At 37.0% G+C, this 23,162-nt stretch overlaps 1 protein-coding gene across 8 annotated transcripts in view; it reads right to left on the bottom strand.

Moving 5' to 3' along the window:
- Positions 1 to 23,162, bottom strand: part of GPHN (gephyrin) — a 526,998-nt gene that overhangs the window by 339,838 nt on the left and 163,998 nt on the right. The window lies entirely within an intron of this gene.

Below are 23,162 nucleotides of genomic sequence, written 5' to 3'. Positions count from 1 at the left end.
ACATAAAAAGAGAGCAACCATATGATGCAGCAATCACACTCCTGGGCATATACCTGGAGAAAATCATAATTTTAAAAGGTACATGCACCCCAGTGTTTACTGCAACACTATTTTAAATAGTTAGGACATGGAAGCAACTTAAATGTCCATCGACAGAAAAATAAAGAAGATGTGTTTCATATACAATGGAATATTATATTATTCAGCCATAAAAAAGAATGAAACAGTGCCATTTGCAACAACATGGCTGGACCCAGAGGCTGTCATACTGAGTTAAGTATGACAGAAAGAAAACATGGTATGATACCACTTATATATAGAATCTAAAATATGGCACAAATAAATGTATCCACAAAACAGAAATACAGCCACAGATGTAGAAAACAATCTTATGGATACTGGGGTAAAATGGCTGGGGGGAAGGATTAACTGCTAGATTTTTAACTGCTAGATTTGGATGGACATACACATAATAGTATATATAAAACAGATAACTAATAAGGACCTACTGTATAGTACAGGGACTTCCAGTCAATACTCATTTAATAGCCTATATGGGAAAAGAATCTCAAAGAGTGCATTTGTTGTTCAGTTGCTCAGTCATGTTTGACTCTTTGCGATGCCATGGACTGCAGCATGCCAGGCTTCCCTGTCCTTCACCATCTCCCAGAGCTTGCTGAAACTCATGTCCATTGAGTCGGTGATACCATCCAACCATCTTGTCCTCTGTTGTCCCCCTCTCCGCTTGCCTTTGGTCTTTCCCAGCATCAGGGTCTTTTCTAATGAGTCAGCTCTTTGCATCAGGTGGCCAAAGATGTAACCACCTGATGCCAAAGAAAGAGTGGAGATATATATATGTGTGTGTGTGTGTGTGTGTGTGTGTGTGTGTGTGTGTGTGTGTGTGTATACATATATATATGTGTCTGTGTATATATATGTATATGTGTGTGTGTGTGTGGGTGTGTGTGTGTATATATATATAACTGATTCACTTTGCTGCACAACAGAAAGTAACATTGTAAATCAACTACTGTTGTTTAGTCACTAAGTCATGTTGGACTCTTTTTTGTTCTCATGGACGGTGGCCCACCAGGTTCTTCTGGGAAGAACCTGGGATTTCCCAGACAAGAATATTGGAGTGGGTTGCCATTTCCTTCCTTAGGGGAGCTTCCTCACCAGGGTTTGAACCTGCATATCCTGTACTGCAGGCAGATTCTTTACTGTACACTCCAATTAAAAAAAAAAAATTCTACATAAGGAACAATCTTCACTAAAAACTAATGAAAACTGCTATAAAGACTCCTATACAACCAAGGCTGTAAGACAGATCCACAAGAAATCACATAGCAGGAGAAGTGATCAGATCAGGCCTTGTGTCCCTGGAAGTGGACTTGCAGGAAAAGGCAGATTACAGGGGTGGAGAGTCTTCCTGAAGAGGAAGTGGTTCCAGCCACATATTGGGTGTCCCAGCCCTGGGATCTGACACAGGTAACTCCTTGGCATCTTGAGCTCTGTTGGGACTAACAGGAAGGCTGTTCTCAGCATGGACTTCACTCATGGTTCACTGCTCCCACAGCAGGACAGAGAGGGATAATTAGGACTGCACAAGTGGCTACCCAGTTGCCCACAATAGCCCCGGCATGTACTCCAGCCTGAGCTGAGCCAATGCTTCAGCTTCACTTGCTTTTATGTCACAGTCACACGCTGGATTGAGGGTTGTGGCAACTGGAAAGAGCTGAGGTGTACATGAAGAGTTTATTCAGACCTGGGCAAGTGTCTGAGCATAGCATGGTGGGCAGTATTTACTGAGAACGCATATCAGAAGAAACCTTGATCTCTGACAGTAGCCAGACTATCACAGCCTGCATCCTGATATACATTAAGAGGCTATGTGAGCTCTGCCTGTCCTGTGGCATGGCCCTACAACAGTACAGGGTTACTGGAGACTGGGAAGGAGCATGAGGCTATGGGGGAAAAGACGAGGCCAAAATGACTTAAAAATAAACGAGGTACCTTTATAAAAGATGCTCAAAGTTTGATCCCTAAAAGCCTTTGATTAGAAACTCCCCTCTTTAATATCTATGAATAACAGCCAAGCTCACTAGGCTTAAATGGATATTTTTTAATCTCATTATTCTTCTCCATTATCTTGGTAAATGAGAAGAGTTTCTGTTCCAACTTCATCAAGGAAGGAAAAAAACTAGAATTTATAGAGAATTTATAATAAACATTATACTAGGCATTTTTACATATACTGTCTCAGTACAGTCTCCATGTATGGTTCAGGAAGGTTAATTTGCTTAGGGATATAATCTCATGGACAGAGGAGCCTGGTAGGCTGCAGTCCATGAGGTCGCACAGAGTCGGGCACGACTGAGCAACTAACACTACAGACAGCTAACAAGGAGAAAAGTGTCATTTGCCTACATCTATCTCATTTCAATGCCCAGACCTTTTCCCCCAGATGGTGCTAGTGGTAAAAGAAACCATTTGCCAATGCAGGAGACTTAAGAGACGTGGGATTGATTCCTGTCAGGAAGACCCCTTGGAGAAGGGCATGGCAACTCTCTCCAGTATTCTTGCCTGGAGAACCCCCATGGAGAGAGGAGCCTGGCGGGCTACAGTCCATAGTGTCGCACAGTCAAACACAGCTGAAGTGATTTAGCACAGATATTTGTCTGTTTCAGATAATATGTATCTTAGAATTGTTTTCATATATAAATGTTATTCTAAAGACAATAGTCATGTATGGATGTGAGAGCTGGACCATAAAGAAAGCTAAGTGCCGAAGAATTTATGCCTTTGAACTGTGGTGTTAGAGAAGACTCTTGAGAGTTCCTTGGACTGCAAGGAGATTCAACCAGTCCATCCTAAAGGAGATCAGTCCTGATTATTCATTGGAAGGACTGATGCTGAAGCTGAAACTCCAATACTTTGGCCACTTGATACAAAAGAACTGACTCATTGGAAAAGACTCTGATGCTGGGAAAGATTGAAGGTGGGAGGAGAAGGGGACAACAGAGGGTGAGACGGTTGGATGGCATCACTGACAGGATGGACATGAGTTTGAGTAGGCTCCGGGAGTTGGTGATGGACAGAGAAGCTTGGCGTGCTGCAGTCCATGGGGTCACAAAGAGTTGGACACGATTGAGCAACTGAACTAAAACTGAAAGACAGAGAATGTACTTTAGACTTCAGTTCATGTAAACATTAGAAAATTAAATTATCATTAAGAATATTAACTTAAATATATTCTTAAATTCAAACAACTCATACAGATGATCACTGGGATACAACAAGTTTTGTTATAATGACTTACAAATTAAAAGATAAATAAATTTAGAAAGAACTTAGAAAATCTTTTAAGATCTTTAACAATTTGACCTGACCAGTAGTACTTAGTATATTGTGTTCAAGCCTTTATTTATAAGAATGCTGTTGCCCTTATTTGCAGTTTAATCTGTTTTATAATCTTATATTTAATAAACACAAGTGAAATTTCATTGCATGTATTTCACATAATACAGTTACAGTAAACACGAAGAACTCATAGATCATATGATAATTTGCCTAGGACTAACATAAATTAATCTCTTGCTGATATGCAAAGTGTATAATCCATAATTAAATGAGACTGGAGAGCAGAATTTAAATTATCTAAAACAGAAGCATCTGTGAGTCTCTTAAAGCCTTATTTACAAAGATTCTTTTGATAATGCTACTAAAATTCTGTTAATCTATTTGCTAAAATAACATGCCCAAACACTTTTGTTCTTTGATTCAATACATACTTACTGAGTATATATTATATGCTAGGCATGTTCCACGTATGAGAGAAAAGGCAGTGAACAAAACAAATCTGGTATTTATACTTATTTTTTATACTCATTTTATACTTATTTTTTATACTTATATTTATACTTATCAGGCATACAGGTATAAATAAACAAATAAATAAGAAGATTTCAATCCAATAAGATCTATGAGGAAAACTGAAAAACCAGGATGATGTGTTAGCATACACAAGATTGAGTGGTGCCAGTTAAGCTCTGAGAAAGTCATAACTTAAACTAAGGCCTGATATTAATTCTGAGTAATTGTATATATTCAAAGTACTAAAGCTATTCTAAAAATAAGCAAAAACTTATAATTCAAATTTTTCTCTAATTTAATGCCAGTTTTATCAACACTGAATTTAAATAAGTGAGATTCTACATTTCTATATCACTTGGTCCAGGCTGAAAGTAACCTGACTTTATCTCTCCTGCCTCCTTTCCTTCTTTGCCTTTCCTTTACCTTTCTTTACTACTCCAATGTTCTCCCAGGTTCAGATAAAGATCAACTGTATCCTTTTACCCTAGGCATTACCTGGGCTTCCAAGGAGCATTAGTGGTAAAGAACCTGCTTGCAAATGTAGAAGACGTAGGAGACACAGGTTTGACGCCCCAGTCAGGAAGATCCCCTGGAGAGGGCATGGCAACCCACTCCAGTATTCTTGCCTGGAGAATCCCATGGACAGAGAATTCTGGCAGGCTACAGTCCACTGGGTCGCAAAGTCAGACATGACTGAAGCGACTTAGTATGCACGCAGGCATTACCTAAGCACCTCCGGAAGGAAATACCAATAACAAGGTGATTCATATTAGAAATCCTCAAATACTGAGGAACTGTAGGTACAAGGTACTACAGAAGGTGGACAATTTTAAGCTAGCAGATGGCTTATATATGAAGACTCAGTCTTCAGTACAGGTAAACAAACTTACTCTGAGGGTGAAGGAACAGGAGAAAGATCTCCAGGTAAAAAGCAGAAGTCAAATTATTTGATGAGTTTGAAAAAGTGGAAAAGAGTACTGAGAGGGACTTCACTGAGCTGTAGGAAGAATTGAAAATATGTAGCCAATGTCTGGACCATAAAGAAGGCTGAGCGTCAAACAATTGATGCTTTTGAATTATGGTGCTGAAAAAGACTCTTGAGAGTCACTTGGACTGTAAGGTGATCAAACCAGTCAATCCTAAAGGAAATCAACCTTGAATATTCACTGGAAGGACTGATGTTGAAGCTGAAGCTTCAATACTTTGGCCACCTGATGTGAAGAGCCAACTCACTTAAAAGGACCCTTATGCTGGGAAAGATTGAGGGCAGGAGGAGAAGAGGGTGATTAGAGGATGAGACGGTTGGATAACATCATGACTCAATGGATACAAATTTGAGCAAACTCTGGGAGATAGTGGAGGACAGAGAGCCTAGAGTGCTGCAGTCCATGGGGTTGCAGAGTCAGACACAACTTAGCGACTGAACAGCAACAGATCATACTGGGAATGTACAGTAGGCAGATTAACGCCCCTGTGAATATGTTAGGCTGTATGGTTGTTGTTGTTATTTAGTCACTAAGAAATGTCTGACTCTGCGACTACATGGACTGTAGCCCACCAGGCTCCTCTGTCCATGGAATTCTCCAGGCAAGAATACTACAGTGGGTTGCCATTTCCTCCTCCCGGGGATCTTCCTGACCCAGGGACTGAACCTGATTCTCCTGCACCGGTAGGCGGATTCTTTACCACTGAGTCATCAAGAAAGCCCAGGGTATCTGGCAGAGTCAAATTAAACCTGCAGATGGAATAAAGCTAATCAGCTGACTTTAAAATAGGGAATTTATTCTGGATTATCTTGTTGATTCTCAATGTAAAATTACAGATCAGATCAGATCAGTCGCTCAGTCGTGTCTGACTCTTTGCGACCCCATGAATCGCAGCACGCCAGGCCTCCCTGTCCAGCACCAACTCCCAGAGTTCACTCAGACTCACGTCCATCGAGTCAGTGATGCCATCCAGCCATCTCATCCTCTGTCGTCCCCTTCTCCTCTTGCCCCCAATCCCTCCCAGCATCAGAGTCTTTTCCAATGAGTCAACTCTTCGCATGAGGTGGCCAAAGTACTGGAGTTTCAGCTTTAGCATCATTCCTTCCAAAGAGATCCCAGGGCTGATCTCCTTCAGAATGGAATGGTTGGATCTCCTTGCAGTCCAAGGGACTCTCAAGAGTCTTCTCCAACACCACAGTTCAAAAGCATCAAGTCTTCAGCGCTCAGCCTTCTTCACAGTCCAACTCTCTCATCCATACATGACCACAGGAAAAACCATAGCCTTGACTAGCCTGACCTTTGTTGGCAAAGTAATGTCTCTGCTTTTCAATATGCTGTCTAGGTTGGTCATAACTTTCCTTCCAAGGAGTAAGTGTCTTTTAATTTCATGGCTGCAGTCACCATCTGCAGTGATTTTGGAGCCCAGAAAAATAAAGTCTGACACTGTTTCCACTGTTTCCCCATCTATTTCCCATGAAGTGATGGGACCAGATGCCATGATTTTCGTTTTCTGAATGTTGAGCTTTAAGCCAACTTTTTCACTCTCCACTTTCATCAAGAAGCTTTTGAGTTCCTCTTCACTTTCTGCCATAAGGGTGGTGTCATCTGCATATCTGAGGTTATTGAGATTTCTCCCGGCAATCTTAATTCCAGCCTGTGTTTCTTCCAGTCCAGCGTTTCTCATGATGTACTCTGCATATAAGTTAAATAAATAGGGTGACAATATACAGCCTTGACGTACTCCTTTTCCTATTTGGAACCAGTCTGTTGTTCCATGTCCAGTTCTAACTGTTGCTTCCTGACCTGCATACAAATTTCTCAAGAGGCAGATCAGGTGTTCTGGTATTCCCATCTCTTTCAGAATTTTCCACAGTTTATTGTGATCCACACAGTCAAAGGCTTTGGCATAGTCAATAAAGCAGAAATAGATGTTTTTCTGGAACTCTCTTGCTTTTTCCATGATCCAGCGGATGTTGGCAATTTGATCTCTGGTTCCTCTGCCTTTTCTAAAACCAGCTTGAACATCAGGAAGTTCACGGTAGAGATAGTAATGTGAAGACTAGGATCCCTCATGTTGCTTGCTTTTAAACTGGAAGGGATGATGAGCCCTGGTAAGAAGGTGGCCACCAAGAGCTGCAAAAAGCAAGGAAAAGAATTCTCCCCTTCAGTCTCCAGAAAGGAATGTAGTCCTGCCCACATGTTGATCTCAGCCTAAGTGAGATGCTGTACTGTTGTTGTGCAGTCGAGATCCTGTATGGGATTTCTAAATTATAGAACTGTAAGGTAACAAATATGTGCTGTTTCAAGCCATTTACAATCATCTATTATGGTAGCCACAGAAAACAAACATATAATTTCTAAAATAGATACAGCAAAGGGCACTGTATGAAATATGTATGCAAATATCAGAAGAAACAACTGCAAGAAACCGGTTGCTTCTGGAAACAGCAGGATAAAAGCAGGTAGCTGGTTTTCATTGTTGTTATAAGTTATTTTAGCATTGTTTGATTTTTTAAAAACATGTGAATGTATTATTTCAATGAAAAATAAGAATTAAGTTTTTTAAAAAAGAACAACAATACAAACAAAAAACATTGTATATATGGAGGAAAAATCCAATTTCTTTTTGAATGTTTGCCAGGAGTAAGAGTGGAAGATTCAGTTAAGCTGAGCTGCAGCTGTTCTTTTCCCTGTTTTTATTTTTCACATTAACCAGCAATTATCTTTCAAACTTTTCTGTTGTTCTTACCTCTAACATATCTGTTCTTCCTTCTCAAGTAACACTATAAAAAAACAACAGGACTATCAGGAAGAAAGGTCTGTCTACTAATCATGATTTTCAACAGTAAAATAGTTTATTTCACTTGCAAGTTAATTGCAGTGAGGTTAATAGAATTCATAGTACTGTATTAACCCATATTATTGACTGGAAACTTGTAGACAGAAGAACCTGTAGCTGGAGAATACCCCAACTTCAGGTCCATGAAATGAGCTCTAAATTCTGGTCATAACTTGAATGAGGAGACTAATTGTACAAAGACAGTCTGATTTTTAGAGAAAGAGCAAAGTAAAAGCAAAATGCTCCTAGTGAAAACTTGGAAAAACACCATTCCAAGAAAAGATGATCTCCTTCCTCTGCAGACTTTAAATATTCACTGGTAATCCCAATTCATTTGTCATATAATCATATATATCATTTTTGTTAATGTTTCCAATATGTGTGTTATTTTTACCATGCATTATAAATTACTTAGTAGGAACAATCCTAATTTTTTAAAAAGGTACTACATTCAGTATTTAGCATTCTTGTATGCTAATTTTATATATAAATTGAATAAATAATATGGAGATATTTTGCACTGAGAAAGATGAACGATTAAGGATGGAACTTGTTCATTTTCTATTTTTATTTCTGTGTTTTCCCTGCTCCCTGCTAAGTGGTTCATCCAGGCATACTGCCAAAGCTAATTCAACTTTCTGACAACTTACCTCACACATTATAAGCTACTGAAGTTATAAATTTATAGCACTGAAGGAGCATATCTCTATAGCATTTTTTATAGTCCAGCAACATGCATTTGTAAAATTCAGTAAAACACTAAAAGAAAAAAAAATACCAAAGGTATTTTCAACAAGATTATAATTTTAATTGCCTTATCTACATTCTTATTCTCTGTTGGAAAAAAAAAATCTGCCAAAACCACCAGAATGGCTCTCAACCAGCAGTGATTTTGCTCCCTGGGACACTTGGCAATGTCTAGATACGTGTTCATTAGTTACAGCTTAGATGGTAGTACTGGCATCCAGCAGGGAGAGACCAGAGGAGTTGCTTAACATCCTACCATGCACAAGAGAGCCTCCCATGGCAATTAGCTAGCCCAAAATGACAATAAAGCTGAGACTGAGAGACTCTGCACTAGAGGAATAGAGAAGTTAAATAGAAAATGACAAAACATTTTCTTAGAAGTATCTACAACATATTTATCATGGATTCTGATACAGATGAAGGTCTATTAGTTACACCCTAGTCTGTCTTTCCAACATACTAATTTAAACAGTATCAAAGTTTCATTTATTAAAAAAAAATAATGAGCACCTAAATACACAAAGCCACCATACTGTGTACTGAATAGAATACAACAAAAAATTTAGAATACGAAAAAAAGTTTAGAACACAAAGTAGTTTAGAGGTAAAAATCTTAAATAGACTCTAGCAGTGTATTAAATAAATAACACACTGAATAACTTGTCCAAGTAAGGTTCCTCTCTGGAGTAGGGTTCAATGTAAATTAAAAAACATACAACCATCTCAACAGATACTGGAAAAGTACTTGATAAAATTCTATATCAACTCCTGATTTAAATAAGCAAAATCTAAAAATTCAAGTAAATTAGGAATAGAAGGAAATTTCCAAAGGGGATATATTAATACAATAAATCAAAATTAACATTATACTAAATGGTGAGACATCAGAAACATTCTCACTAAAAAGTCAGGAAAGCATACAATCTTCAGCTATAGTTAAATTCACACGTAAGAGCTTAGTAGAATAAATGAGAGTTGGAAGGTTAACAAGCAAAACTGAAATACCAATAACGATCAGTCAGAAAATGTAGGAGAGAATAAAAGGACTACGATATTCACCACAGTAAATACATAAGAACATGAACACACATTCACACACACAAACACACTATTTACATATAAAGCCAATGAGAAATTTGAAAAATCTGCTTTTTAACCAAAGAAAGCCAAGTGTATGTACACATGCACGTAACTGTTTGTAAGGGCAATCCTTTCAAATTCAGAGTCCTTCCAGACACCTAAAGGCAGATCCTCACAGTCAGAGGCTGGGTTGCAAACTTACAGCCTAGACTGAAGTCAATCTTTTAAGGTTATTTCTTTGGACATCTGTATGTATGGCTGTTTGTGTGAATGCCTTTTATCATGAATGAACTCTCTAAGCTAACAAAGTTCCTAACTCTCTTTCCCTATTTTCTTATATCTGGAACTTAAAAAGTTTACAGTACTTCTCCGGAAACTAAAGATATTTGAGTTTGCAGGTCTAGATTTTACTCTATGTCAACTTGAGTGTAGAATTTCTGAGGACATTCAAACTATATATTATCTTCTGCAGAACCCAATTCCTAGAAAATGAATGCTCAATAATTATTTGTTGGTAACTAATTTTTGAATGATTTGGGGAAGATTTGTGTTAGAGCAGTTCTGTACATAATGTCTGAAATAACTACACAGTTTACACATTTCAAGCATTAAAACATTTGCTTCTAAATTCTTTTTGATTGCCTTTTAGAAATGTTTGCTAGCAGATAAAACCTTTTCGGGTGACCCAGTGGTAAAGAATCCATCTGCCAATGCAGGAGACCCTGGTTCAATCTCTGGGTAGGAAGCTCCCTGGAGAAGGAAATGGCAACTCACTCCAGTATTCTTGTTTGGGAAACCCCATGGACAGAGGAGCCTGGCGGGCTACAGTCCATGGGGTCACAGAGTCAGACACAACTGAGCAAGTAAACACCACCACACTGAATTCTAGGAATTTGGTTATAGGCTTACAGTCATAATCTAATGGTATAGGAAAGGAATAGTATAGCTAGAAATCACTATGATAAGCATTAGTAAACATACACGATCTTGATTAAAATTAGGCAATTTTCAACACATTATAGCAAATGAACTTGCTATAACAATGGAAACGAGAAACCATTACAGGAAGTTTCCTAGTGAAAATATAGAAGCTAAGAAATATCTTCCTTACTGGCAGCCTACAAAATTCTATTTTCTTTTCCACAAATAGTGTTAGAACAACGGAATATCCATATGCAAGCCAATGAAATTTGATTTAAACTTCACACCTTATAAAAAAATTAAATGCAAAATTATAAAATTTTATAAGAAAATACAGGAAAAAAATCTTAGTGACTGAGTTTGGCAAAGACTTCATCAAAACTGAGAATTTTTGCTCTATGGAACACACTTAAGAAAATGAAAAGAAAAGCTACAGATTGAGAAAACATGTTGGCAACTCACAAATCCAAGAAAGGGCTTATATATATCTTTACATAAGCTTTATATATATCTTTATATCTATATATAAGCTTTATATATATATCTTTATATAAGAATATATAAAGAACTCTCAATATTCAACAGGAAAAAAGCAAACAACTCAATCAAAAATAAGTAAAAGATCTGAATGAAAACTTGACCAAAGTTGATATACATATGGCAAATAAGTATAGGAAAAAATGTTCAAAATCATTAGCCAATATGAGAGGGAAATGAAAACCATTAAGAGATACCACTACACACCTCTCAGAATGGCTAAAATAAAAGATACTGATGGGCAAATGTCAGACACAGAGCAATTAGAACTCTCATATATTGTTGGTGGGAATGTAAGGTGGTACAGCAGCTTAGGAAAACAATTTCACAATTTCTTAAAAGTTAAACATGATACTTGTTTTATAGAAAAACTTATACATGAATGTTGACAGCTGTTTAATTTATAATCTTTCAAAACTAGGGATATTAAAACAGGAGTTTCAGATTTTCATTGAAAACCGTAAAACTAAAAGATCTGGCATGTTAGGACAGGACGACGCTAGCTGATAATGAACAGCACTTGTCCATGTACAGGGCATGCCACAGCTCTGCCCACTGCCCACACATACACAGAGTGAACACATTTGCACTGACATCTGGCCCACTTCACTCTTATGTATTACCTGCCTAGTCTTTTGTGGCAAAATCGAATATCAAAAATGTGTGTTCCTCTTACCATACCATCAAATATATTGCTGCATAGTGGTTGCCCAGCCAGAGACTACATTTTCCAGTTCCTTGGATCCAGATATGACCACATAACAAGTTTTCAATAACTGAATGTGAGCAGAGTGATCTTTTTTGACTTCCAGGCTGGAAAGAGTAGAATTTTCTCTCCTCTACTATGTGGAAGCAACAATCTCCAAGGTCTTAAGGGAAAATGAAGCCATAAGATGAAGAAGTAAAAAAAAGGTACTTATTGGTACTTCTGTGCTGTGTGTTTTTTTATATTAAGCTTCACCTTCACAATAAGAAGTCTGTTGATGGAAAGTGCTCTTAAGGATGAAGGGTGAAATTTGTGCTTACCAGCTTCAAAAAGTTGGTTTAGGAGATCAAATTAGATAACATATGAAAGTATTTCTTAACTTATGACTGTCATACAAATGTTAATAGTGTTTTATCCCTACTGAATAATCATGTATAATCATTTATAATTGACAAGAATATTATGTTTCTCTTTGTTTCGGGTCCTAAATCAGGAACCACAAACTCAGGTGCTTATAACAGTGTATTAGAGTGGCTCTGTGCAATAGAACTTTCTGTGAAGATGGAAACAGTCTATCTGTACAGTCAAATACTATAGCCACTAATTATATGTGACTGTTGAGTACTTAATATGAATGCATATGACTGAGAAACCAAACTATTTTACATTAATATATTTAAATACCACATGTAGCTAATGGCTACTGTATCTGGACAACACAGAGCTAGAGTAACACTAGATTCTATATACATCAACCCCAAATTTCAGTGATTTAAGTTTTATTTATTTTTCATGTTATAGTCCAATGTGAATATTTCCCTCTCTTTGGAGCAGGTCACATACTTCTTCAGGGAAAAAAAGCTTTACTTGAGATTTTTTATGGGTAAATAAATGGGGAAAGACTAAACTGTTTGATCTCTAGATAATTAAAAGAAAAAATGTATTAGGCTTTAAAATTCTCACTTTGGAGTTCTAATGATTTTCTGAATGTTGGCTTATGTTCAAAATCTCACTCAAAAAAGGTACAACCCTTTTCTTCTTGTTCTCTCTTCACTCATTGTCATGGTTAATGAATTTCTGGTCATAATCATGCATATAAACATTGTTCAAGCATTTATAATTATAGCACTTGAATACTTAGAATCATCAGTATTCTAAGTATTTCATTCTGAAATAAATGAAATAAATCTTTTCTCCTAAAGAGAACCTTGTATGAGGTTAGAGTGACAAAGATGGAAGTACCTAAAAGGGGAACTCTAGGATTTCTATGAAAAGATATATGTATCACTGGCACACTGTAACAGACAAGTCACACAGCCTTCCAGATTAGTGATTTTTTTGAAATTTTGAGTATTTGCCCTTTTCACTTTCTATGAAACTATTATCATTTCTTCTCAACCTCCAGTGGAGAACTTAAAAGTGACCAACAAATGGTAATCTGGAAAGTAATATAAGAATCTGAAGATACTCTTCTTTACTTTTTATTTTTCCCAGTACTTGAATATGTTTCCTATTCTTTCTCATGTACATTCAATAATTCCATCCTCTAAATGTGGCCAATTTGGTTTTCCTTCAGTACTTCATGGTTTAAAAAAAAGAAAAACACTGCACAATAAGACTGGGATTGAGTGCCATGAGGCAGTAAGAATTTGGTGACTTCAAAGAGAGATACAATATATAGACTCGTTAAGAAAAAGGTGAGAAACAGCCACATGGAATATGATGCATTAAAAAAAAATGCCATCCCAGGCCATTAACAGAATTTATAGAGCTAACTTTCCTCTCAAAAATTAAGCATATCCCCCTTCTATATTTTACTATAGTGTCAAATTTTTTGCTAACTCAGTAACATTTCTTTCTAGGTGTTTTTGTACAAATCACACATTTGGAAATGGAGGCAACCATAACCATCCATATATAATTCCTGAAGTTACTTTACTTTCCTGACTCCTTAAATGTTAGCAGTGAAACCAAGGTCTAGCAAAGGTCTTCAGTTCAGTTCAGTCGCTCAGTCGTGTCCGACTCTTCGCGACCCCATGAATTGCAGCACGCCAGGCCTCCCTGTCCATCACCAACTCCCAGAGTTCACTCAGACTCACGTCCATCGAGTCAGTGACCCATCCAACCATCTGATCCTCTGTCGTCCCCTTCTCCTCCTGCCCCCAATCCCTCCCAGCATCAGTCTTTTCCAAGGAGTCAACTCTTCGCATGAGGTGGCCAAAGTATTGAAGTTTCAGCTTTAGCTGAAACATTCCTTCCAAAGGTCTTACTTGCCTTTCATTCTACCCTTTCAACACATCTGTAAACTGCTAATCCGAGTAAATCACTTCCTGCTTTTTTCCTGGTTGAATTTTGACTGATACAATGAACTACTCAAAAGCTAGAAAAACTGACACAAAGCTAAATTTATCCAAGGTGATAAAGGGAAAGAAATAGGCAATAAAAGGGACAACCACACTGAGTGAAAAAAAAGGAAAGTTTAATGTAGAAAACAACAAAGAAAAATACATTTCTACAGTTTAAACCATATGATTTCTCTGAAGTTATGAAGATTCTTTCAAAAACTATTTTAAAAGCATGGTGTTTAAGTATCTGATCAAAACATTTATGTAAGATAACAGATATACTTTTATAATGGCAATTGATTTCCCCCATTAAGCTAAAGTCTCATATTGTCACTATTCATGAAACAAAAACATATGAGTAAATCACTGAATAAATGTACTTTCTAATGTCTGGTCTCTTCATTTACTGTTTTAAGGAAGAATAATGGTAACCATCTGTTACAATTTCAAAAATAAACCTGCAGCAGCTCTGCCATGTCCAGCTAGTCAACTGAGAGCATTTCAGTAATATAAACTTTCTCCTCTAAACTATTTTTGTTATTAGAAATCTTTTCATTTCCTTATAGTAGGTTAAAAAATAAAAATTCAAAATTTATCTGCTATTAGATCAGATTTATTTAGTTACACATTTTCCTTGTTAAAACTAAAACTCAGCTAAAGTAAAGAATTCTAATAAACTTCTACTTCAAATGCTCATATATAATTCATTTCTAATGTTGGCAAATATGGCAGAGTAAAAGACACTGAGCTCACCTTCTCTAATAGGCACAGCAAAATTACAACTAAAATCAACAACCATTGGTTTAAAAAACCAGAACCTACTAGAAAAGATTGAAAACAAAGATATAAAGAAGAAACCACAAGGAGACATGGAGGAGGGGCAGAGTCACAATACAGTCAATTCCGGTAACACAGTGAGTGACCTATGAACAGAAGAACAATTACAAATGCAAAGATTCTTCCAATGGAGTGAGGGGTCCAAGACCCATGTTGGGCTTTCCAGGCCATGGGTCTTGTACCAGGAAGAAGAGGCCCCCAAAGCATTTGGCACTGAAGGCCAGTAGGGATTATTTTCAAAAGTCCCAAAAGGCTGGGGTGAATAGAGACTTCACTCTTAAGTGAGCACTCAAAATCTAATAAGCTCTCGGATCCAGGGCAGAAGCACTAATTTGGAAGAAGGCCAGTTCAGATCTACTTATTTATCTTGAAGAGTCTCCTTGAGAGGTAGGAGGCAACCGTAGCCCACCCCGGGGACCCAGACACTGGCAGCAACCATTATTGGTAGCTGATTCCACCACGCAGACACTACTGCTAGCAAGAACCATTTTGAAATCCTCCCTCTAGCAGGATCTAGATGTGCTCTGGCTCAATAAGTTGAAGGAGCCATCACTAAGACACTTCAGGCCAAGCAATTAAATAGGCAATGACACAGCCATGTCCACCAGCAGACAGGCTGCCTTAAGGGCCTCTGAGCCTTCAGTTTCCCCTGGACACAGTCCTACCCACCAGAGCCCAGAGCCTATTCCCACAAACAAGTGCACAAACACTAGAACCAGGACCCACAGGGCCCTCCAATAGAACTCCAGGACCTGGTTTCATCTACCAGTGGGCAGGCACTAGCCTCAGAATATGATGGGTCCCAGCTCCACCCTCCAGCAAGCCTGCTCTAGCACTGGTATCAGCCTGACCCATCCAAGGGTAGACACCAGCCACAAAAAATCACAGCCCTGCAGCCTAAAGATGCAATCTACACACCAGCAGGTCAGACTCTGCACTGGGATAGACATTAATGATCAAGGGACCAATCCAAGAAACAGATGTAACACATGCACCCAAGATAGGAGTGCCTATATATATAAAGCAAATATTAACAGACATAAAAAGAAAAACTGAAAGTAATACAATAATAGCAGGGAACTTCAACATTCCACTGAGATCAATGGAAAGATCACGCAGACAATAAATGAACAAAAGAAAACAAAACAAAACACTGGCCTTAAATGCCACATTAGACCAGATGGAGTCCAACCAGACATACATACATACATACATATACATATATACATATATATATATATATATATAGATAGATAGATAGATAGATACACACATTTCACTCAAAAGCAGGAGAATACTGGTTTTCAAGTGCACATGGAACTGTCTCCAGGATTGATCAAAGTTAGGCAAATTTAAGAAAATTTCAATCCTATCAATTATCTGTTCCAACAATGTTATGCGATTAGAAATTAACAACAACAACAACAAAAAGCCTACAAAACACATATATGGATACTAAAACATATGTGACTAAACAATCAATGAATCACTGAAGAAATCAAAGAGAAAAACAAAGAAATATCTAAAGACAAATGAAAATGAAAACACAAAAACGCAAAATCTATATGATGCAGCAAAAGTAGTTTTAAGAGAGACGTTTATAGCAATTACAAAGCTTACCTCAGGAAAAAAGAAAAATCTCAAATGAAGAACCTAAATTTACACCTACAGGAATTAGAAAAAGGAGAACAAACAAAATCCAAAGCTAGTGGAAAAAAAGATTTCAAAAAGATCAGAACAGAAATAAATGAAATAGAGACTAAAAAACAGTAGAAAAGGTGGATGAATCTAAGATCCAGATCTTTGAAAAGATAAACAAAATTGATAAATCATTAGCCAGACTCATCAAGGAAAAAAAGGGGAGACCAAATCAATAAAATGAGAAATGAAAAAGAAGTTACAACCAACACCTAGAAATACAAAGGATCATAAAAGACTATAAACAAGTATATGACAATAAAATGGGCAAGCTAGAGTAAATAGACAAATTCCTAGAAATATATAATCTCCCAAGATTAAACCAGGTTTCCTGGTGGCTCAGATAGTAAAGAATCTGCCTGCAGTGCAGGAGACCTGGGTTTGATCCCTGGGTTGGGAAGATCTCCTGGAGAAGGGAATAGTTACCCACTCCAGTATTCTGGCTTGGAGAATTTAATGGACTGTATAGATTAAACCAGGGAGAAATGAAAAATATGATCAGAGCACTTACCATTAATGAAACTGAATCAGTAATTTAAAACTCTCAACAAACAAAATTTCAGGACCAGATGGTTTCACAGGTGAATTCCACCAAACATTTAGAGAAGAGTTAATCCCTATACTTCTCAAAGTATTTCAAAAAAGTTGCAAAAGAAGAAATGCTTCCAACTGTAAAGACTAGCAGCACCCTGATACCAAAACTAGAAAAAGATATCACAGAAAAAAAATTATAGGTCAACATTACTGAAGAATACAGGTGCAAAAATCCTTAACCAAATACAGGCAAACCCAACTCCAGTAACACATAAGAATAGCACATCATGATAAAGTGGGATTTACCCCAAAGAGGCAAAGAAGGTTCAGTCCCACAAATCAATGTGACTCATGGTATCAACAAGCTGAAGGGAAAAAATACCAGATGATCAGCTCAATAGATGCAAAAAAAGGCATTCAATAAACTTCAACATACATTTATAATAAAAAACTCGAGAAAGTGGACATAGAGGGGACATACCTCAACGTAATAAAGGCCATATATGACAAGCCCACAGCTAACATCATAGTCAACAGTGAAAAGCTGAAAGCATTTCCTCTAAGATGAGGTACAAGGATGACCACTCTTGCCACTTTTAATCAACACAGTATGGAAGTCTTAGCCACAACAATCAGACAAATGGAAGAAAAGAAATTCAAACAGGAAAGAAAAAAGTCAAACTGTCACTGTTTACAGATGGCATGATACTCTACTGAGAAAATCTTAAAAGATGCCACCAAAAACCACTAGAGGTCATCAATGAATTTAGTAAAGTTGCAGGATATAAAATTAACATACAAAAATCAGTTGCATTTCTATAAACTAACAGAAATTAAGGAAACCATCCTATTTAAAATTGCATCAAAAAGAATAAAATGCCTAGGAATAATCCTACCTAAGGAGGTAAAAGACCTGCACTTGGAAAACTCGAAGAAACTGATAAAATAAACGGAAGATGACACAAACATATGGAAAGATGTACTCTTTAACACAAAGATTAGAAGAGTAAACAATAAAAACTTACTTTAGCAATATTCGAGGTTATATGTCAGATACAAAGTGATGGTTTTTGATTCCATGAACTTTATAATCTTGATAGAGACACAAACATGTATAATTATGTATATTATACATAATGGATATATATATGTATTCTTAGATATCATATACGTATATATATTTGCATATTTACTATATAATGCATACAATGCTACTATATTTTACTTTATATTAACATATTTTATATATTTCCCACATATACGAGAAAAAATTCACATATATGACAAAATATGAGCAAAATTACTTTAAATCTAAAATACGTGAATGAAGGAATTACACAGCATACTACCTGCACGTAGCAAAATTTCTTAAAAGGTCTTTTTGCCAGTCTTTTAGGAAGAGTGTCATATCTCATTTAACTGCAATCTCTCTTCTTTCTCCCTAGAATTTCCTCAAAACTTACCTCTAACTAATGTTTCTTTCCCCTCTAAATTCCTTCTTCTCCAGCAATGTCTTTAGTATGGGAAAAACTTCTATAAGAGGAGCATGCAAAATTATCTAATTAGTGACAGATTAAACACAGAGAAGACAGTAAAATATTCCCAATCAAATGTGATAAGGGACTGTACAAGGATAGTGGAAGCCAAAATAAGTAGGAAAAAAATGGTATATTTGGCAAAACTAATACAGTTATGTAAAGTTTAAAAATAAAATAAAATAAAAAAAAATAAAAATAAAAAATAAAAACAGAAATGCAAACATTTTCAATAAAATTCTAGCAAACTGAATTCACCCACACAATAAAAGGATCATGTTATAATTTAGTGAGACGTACCCCTAGGATGCAAGCATGGTTCAACATATCCAAATCAATTAATATTATCCATTACATTTAACAGACAAAAAGGATAAAAACCACAGATCACCTCAATAGATACAGAAAAAGCACTTACAAAATTTATCATGTTTTCATGATAAAACACTTAACAAACTAGATTTAGAAGGAATATATCTAAACATAATAAAGCCCATATGTGAAAATCCAGAGCTAATGTCATACTCAGTAGTGAAAAACTGAGAGCTTTTTCTCTAAGATCAGGAACAAGACAGGATATCTACTCTCACCACTTCTATTAAATATAGTAGTGGAAATCCTAACCACAGTAATTAGGCAAGAAAAAGAAATAAAAGACATCCAAACTGGAAAGGAAATATGACACTATGTGTGTACATAACATAAAGTTATACATGAAAAACTCTAAAAAATACACACACACACACATACTTGTTAGAAACAATTAATGAGTTCAGTCAAGTTGCAGCAAACAAAATCAACAAGTAAAATTCAGTTGCATTTCTAACCACTAACAATGAACTATCTGAAAAGGAAATTAAGAAAATAATTCCACTTACAATAGTATAAAAAACCCCAAAAAATCTAGAAATAAACTTACAAAAATGTAACTAACTTATACAGTAAAAAATAAAAATCTTGCTGAAAGAAATTTCAAAAGACACAAGTAAATGAAAAGAAATTATGTCATCATGGATGGGAAAACTTAACATTGTTAAAATGTCCATCCTACACAAAGCAATGTACAGATTAAATACAATTCCTATCATGGCATCCAGTCCCATCAACTTCATGGCAAATAGATGGGGAAACAGTGGCTGACTTTATTTTTGGGGGCTCCAAAATCACTGCAGATGGTGATTGCAGCCATGAAATTGAAAGATGCTTACTCCTTGGAAGGAAAGTTATGACCAACCTAGACAGCATATTAAAAAGCAGAGACATTACTTTGTCAACAAAGGTCTGTCTCATCAAGGCTATGGCTTTTCCAGTAGTCATGTATGGATATGAGAGTTGGACTATAAAGAAAGCTGAGCACTGAAGACTGATGCCTTTGGAGACACTGATGTACAGAACAGTTTTATGGACTCTGTGGGAGAGGGAGAGGGTGGGAAGATTTGGGAGAATGGCATTGAAACATGTAAAATATCATGTATGAAACGAGTTGCCAGTCCAGGTTCGATGCACGATACTGGATGCTTGGGGCTAGTGCACTGGGACGACCCAGAGGGATGGTATGGGGAGGGAGGAGGGAGGAGGGTTCAGGGTGGGGAACACATGCATACCTGTAGCGGATTCATTTTGATATTTGGCAAAACTAATACAATTATGTAAAGTTTAAAAATAAAATAAAATTTAAAAAAATTAAAAAAAAAAAAAAAAAAAAAGGATTCATTTTGATATTTGGCAAATCTAATACAGTTATGTAAAGTTTAAAAATAAAATAAAATTAAAAAAAAAAAAATAAAAAAAAAATAAAAAAAAAAAAAAAAAAAAAAAAAAAAGACTGATGCTTTTGGAACTGTGGTGTTGGAGACGACTCTTGAGGGTCCCTTGGACTGCAAGGAGATCCAACCAGTCCATCCTAAAGGAGACCAGTCCTAAATATTCATTGGAAGGACTGATGTTCAAGCTGAAACTCCAATACTTTGGCCACCTGATGAGAAGAACTGATTCGTTTTAAAAGACCCTGATGTTGGGAAAGACAGGGCAGGAGGAGAAGGGGACGACAGAGGATGAGATGGTTGGATGGAATCACCGACTCAATAGACATGGGTTTGGGTAGACTCTGGTTGTTGGTGATGGACAGGGAAGCCTGGCATGCTGCAGTTCATGGGGTTGCAAAGAGTTGGACACAACTGAGCAACTGAACTGAACTGCACCAAAATCCAAATGGCATTTTTTACATGAAAAGAAAAACAATGCTAAAATTCATCAGATCAGATCAGATCAGTCGCTCAGTCGTGTCCGACTCTTTGCGACCCCATGAATCTCAGCATGCCAGGCCTCCCTGTCCATCACCAACTCCAGGAGTTCACTCAGACTCACGTCCATCGAGTCAGTGATGCCATCCAGCCATCTCATCCTCTGTCGTCCCCTTCTCCTCCTGCCCCCAATCCTTCCCAGCATCAGAGTCTTTTCCAATGAGTCAACTCTTCGCATGACGTGGCCAAAGTACTGGAGTTTCAGCTTTAGCATCATTCCTTCCAAAGAGATCCCAGGGCTGATCTCCTTCAGAATGGACTGGTTGGATCTCCTTGCAGTCCAAGGGACTCTCAAGAGTCTTCTCCAACAACACAGTTCAAAAGCATCAATTCTTCGGCGCTCAGCCTTCTTCACAGTCCAACTCTCACATCCATACATGACCACAGGAAAAACCATAGCCTTACCAGACGAACCTTTGTTGTCAAAGTAATGTCTCTGCTTTTGAATATGCTATCTAGGTTGGTCATAACTTTCCTTCCAAGGAGTAAGCGTCTTTTAATTTCATGGCTGCAGTCACCATCTGTAGTGATTTTGGAGCCCAGAAAAATAAAGTCTGACACTGTTTCCACTGTTTCCCCATCTATTTCCCATGAAGTGGTAGGACTGGATGCCATGATCTTCGTTTTCTGAATGTTGAGCTTTAAGCCAACTTTTTCACTCTCCACTTTCACTTTCATCAAAACCCACAGATAACAAAAGCAATCTCAGGAAAGAAAAAGAAAGCTATTAATATCACACTTCCTGGTTTCAAAATATATTACAGGGCTAAAGTACTGAAGCAGTATGACACTGGCATTAAAACAGACACATAGATCTATGGAACAGAAAAGACACTACAGAAATAAATCAACATACATCCATTCAACTATTCTTTGACAAGAGTGCTAAGAACATTAAATGGCAGAGGATAGAGTCTTCAATAAATGATTTTGGAAATACTTGATTTCCACATACAAAGGAATGAAACTGGATCTCTATCTTATACCATATACAAAAAAGAAACCTTCAAAATTAAACTTAAATGTAAGATCTGAAACTGGAAACTCCAAGGAGAAAACATAAGAGAATACTTCCTGACATGTGTCTTGGCCACTATTTCTTGGATTTGACACTAGGAACACAGGCATCAAATACAAAATATAGACAAGTGGGAGGGACTATATTACTAAAAATATTTTGCATAGTAAAGGAAATAATCTGTAGAGTGAAAGGTATTCTATCTGAAAACCATCTATCTGATAAGAGGTTAGTATTAAAAGATATTTAAGAACCCCCAAGAAAACAAAATAATAGTAATGATGATAATGATAAGCCAATTAAAAAGCAAGCAAAGGACCTGCCAAAGAAGAAGACATACACATGGCTACTAGGCATATACATCACTCATCATCACTAATGATGCTCAGCATCACTAACCAACAGGGAAATGGAGATCAAAATCACAATGACATACCATTTCACACCTGTTAGGAGGGCTACTTTAAAAAACCAAGAGCTAGCAAGTGCTGGCCAGAGTCTGGAGAAAAGAAACCCTTATATTATGCTGGGGGGGATGTAGAATAGTGTGGCCACACTGGAAAACAGTATGGAGGTTCCTTAAAATATTAACAAAACTACCATATGATCCAGCAATCACACTTCTGGGTACATATCCTAAAGAAATGAAATCAGGATCTTGAAGATATATTTATACCATGTTCACTGCTGCATACAACAGCCAAGATATGGAAGCAATTCAAATATCAATCAACAAATAAATGGAAAACATGGTACACACATACATGGGAATATTATTCAGCCTTAACAATCAAAGAATTCCTGACATTTTCAACAATATGAATAAGCCTAGAGGATATTATGCTAAATGAAATAAGGCTGTCACAAAAGGAAAATACTACATGATCCCAGGAAAATACTACATGATTACACTTACATAAGGTATCTGACATAGTCAATGTTATAGAAGCAGAAAATAGAATGGCAGTTGCCAAGGGCTGGCAGTAAAAGAAATGAGAAACTATTTTCCAATGGATATAAAGTCTCTTTATACAGGATAAGTTCTAGAGATCTACTGTACATCATATATCTACAGTTAGCTGCTGCTGCTGCTGCTAAGTCGCTTCAGTCATGTCCGACTCTGTGCGACCCCATAGGCGGCAACTCACCAGGCTCCCCTGTCCCTGGGATTCTCCAGGCAAGAACACTGGAGTGGGTTGCCAT

Source organism: Bubalus kerabau, chromosome 10 (genome assembly GCF_029407905.1).
Source record: "Bubalus kerabau isolate K-KA32 ecotype Philippines breed swamp buffalo chromosome 10, PCC_UOA_SB_1v2, whole genome shotgun sequence".
Taxonomy (NCBI): domain Eukaryota; kingdom Metazoa; phylum Chordata; class Mammalia; order Artiodactyla; family Bovidae; genus Bubalus; species Bubalus kerabau.
This window is presented reverse-complemented; position numbering and strand designations above follow the sequence as displayed.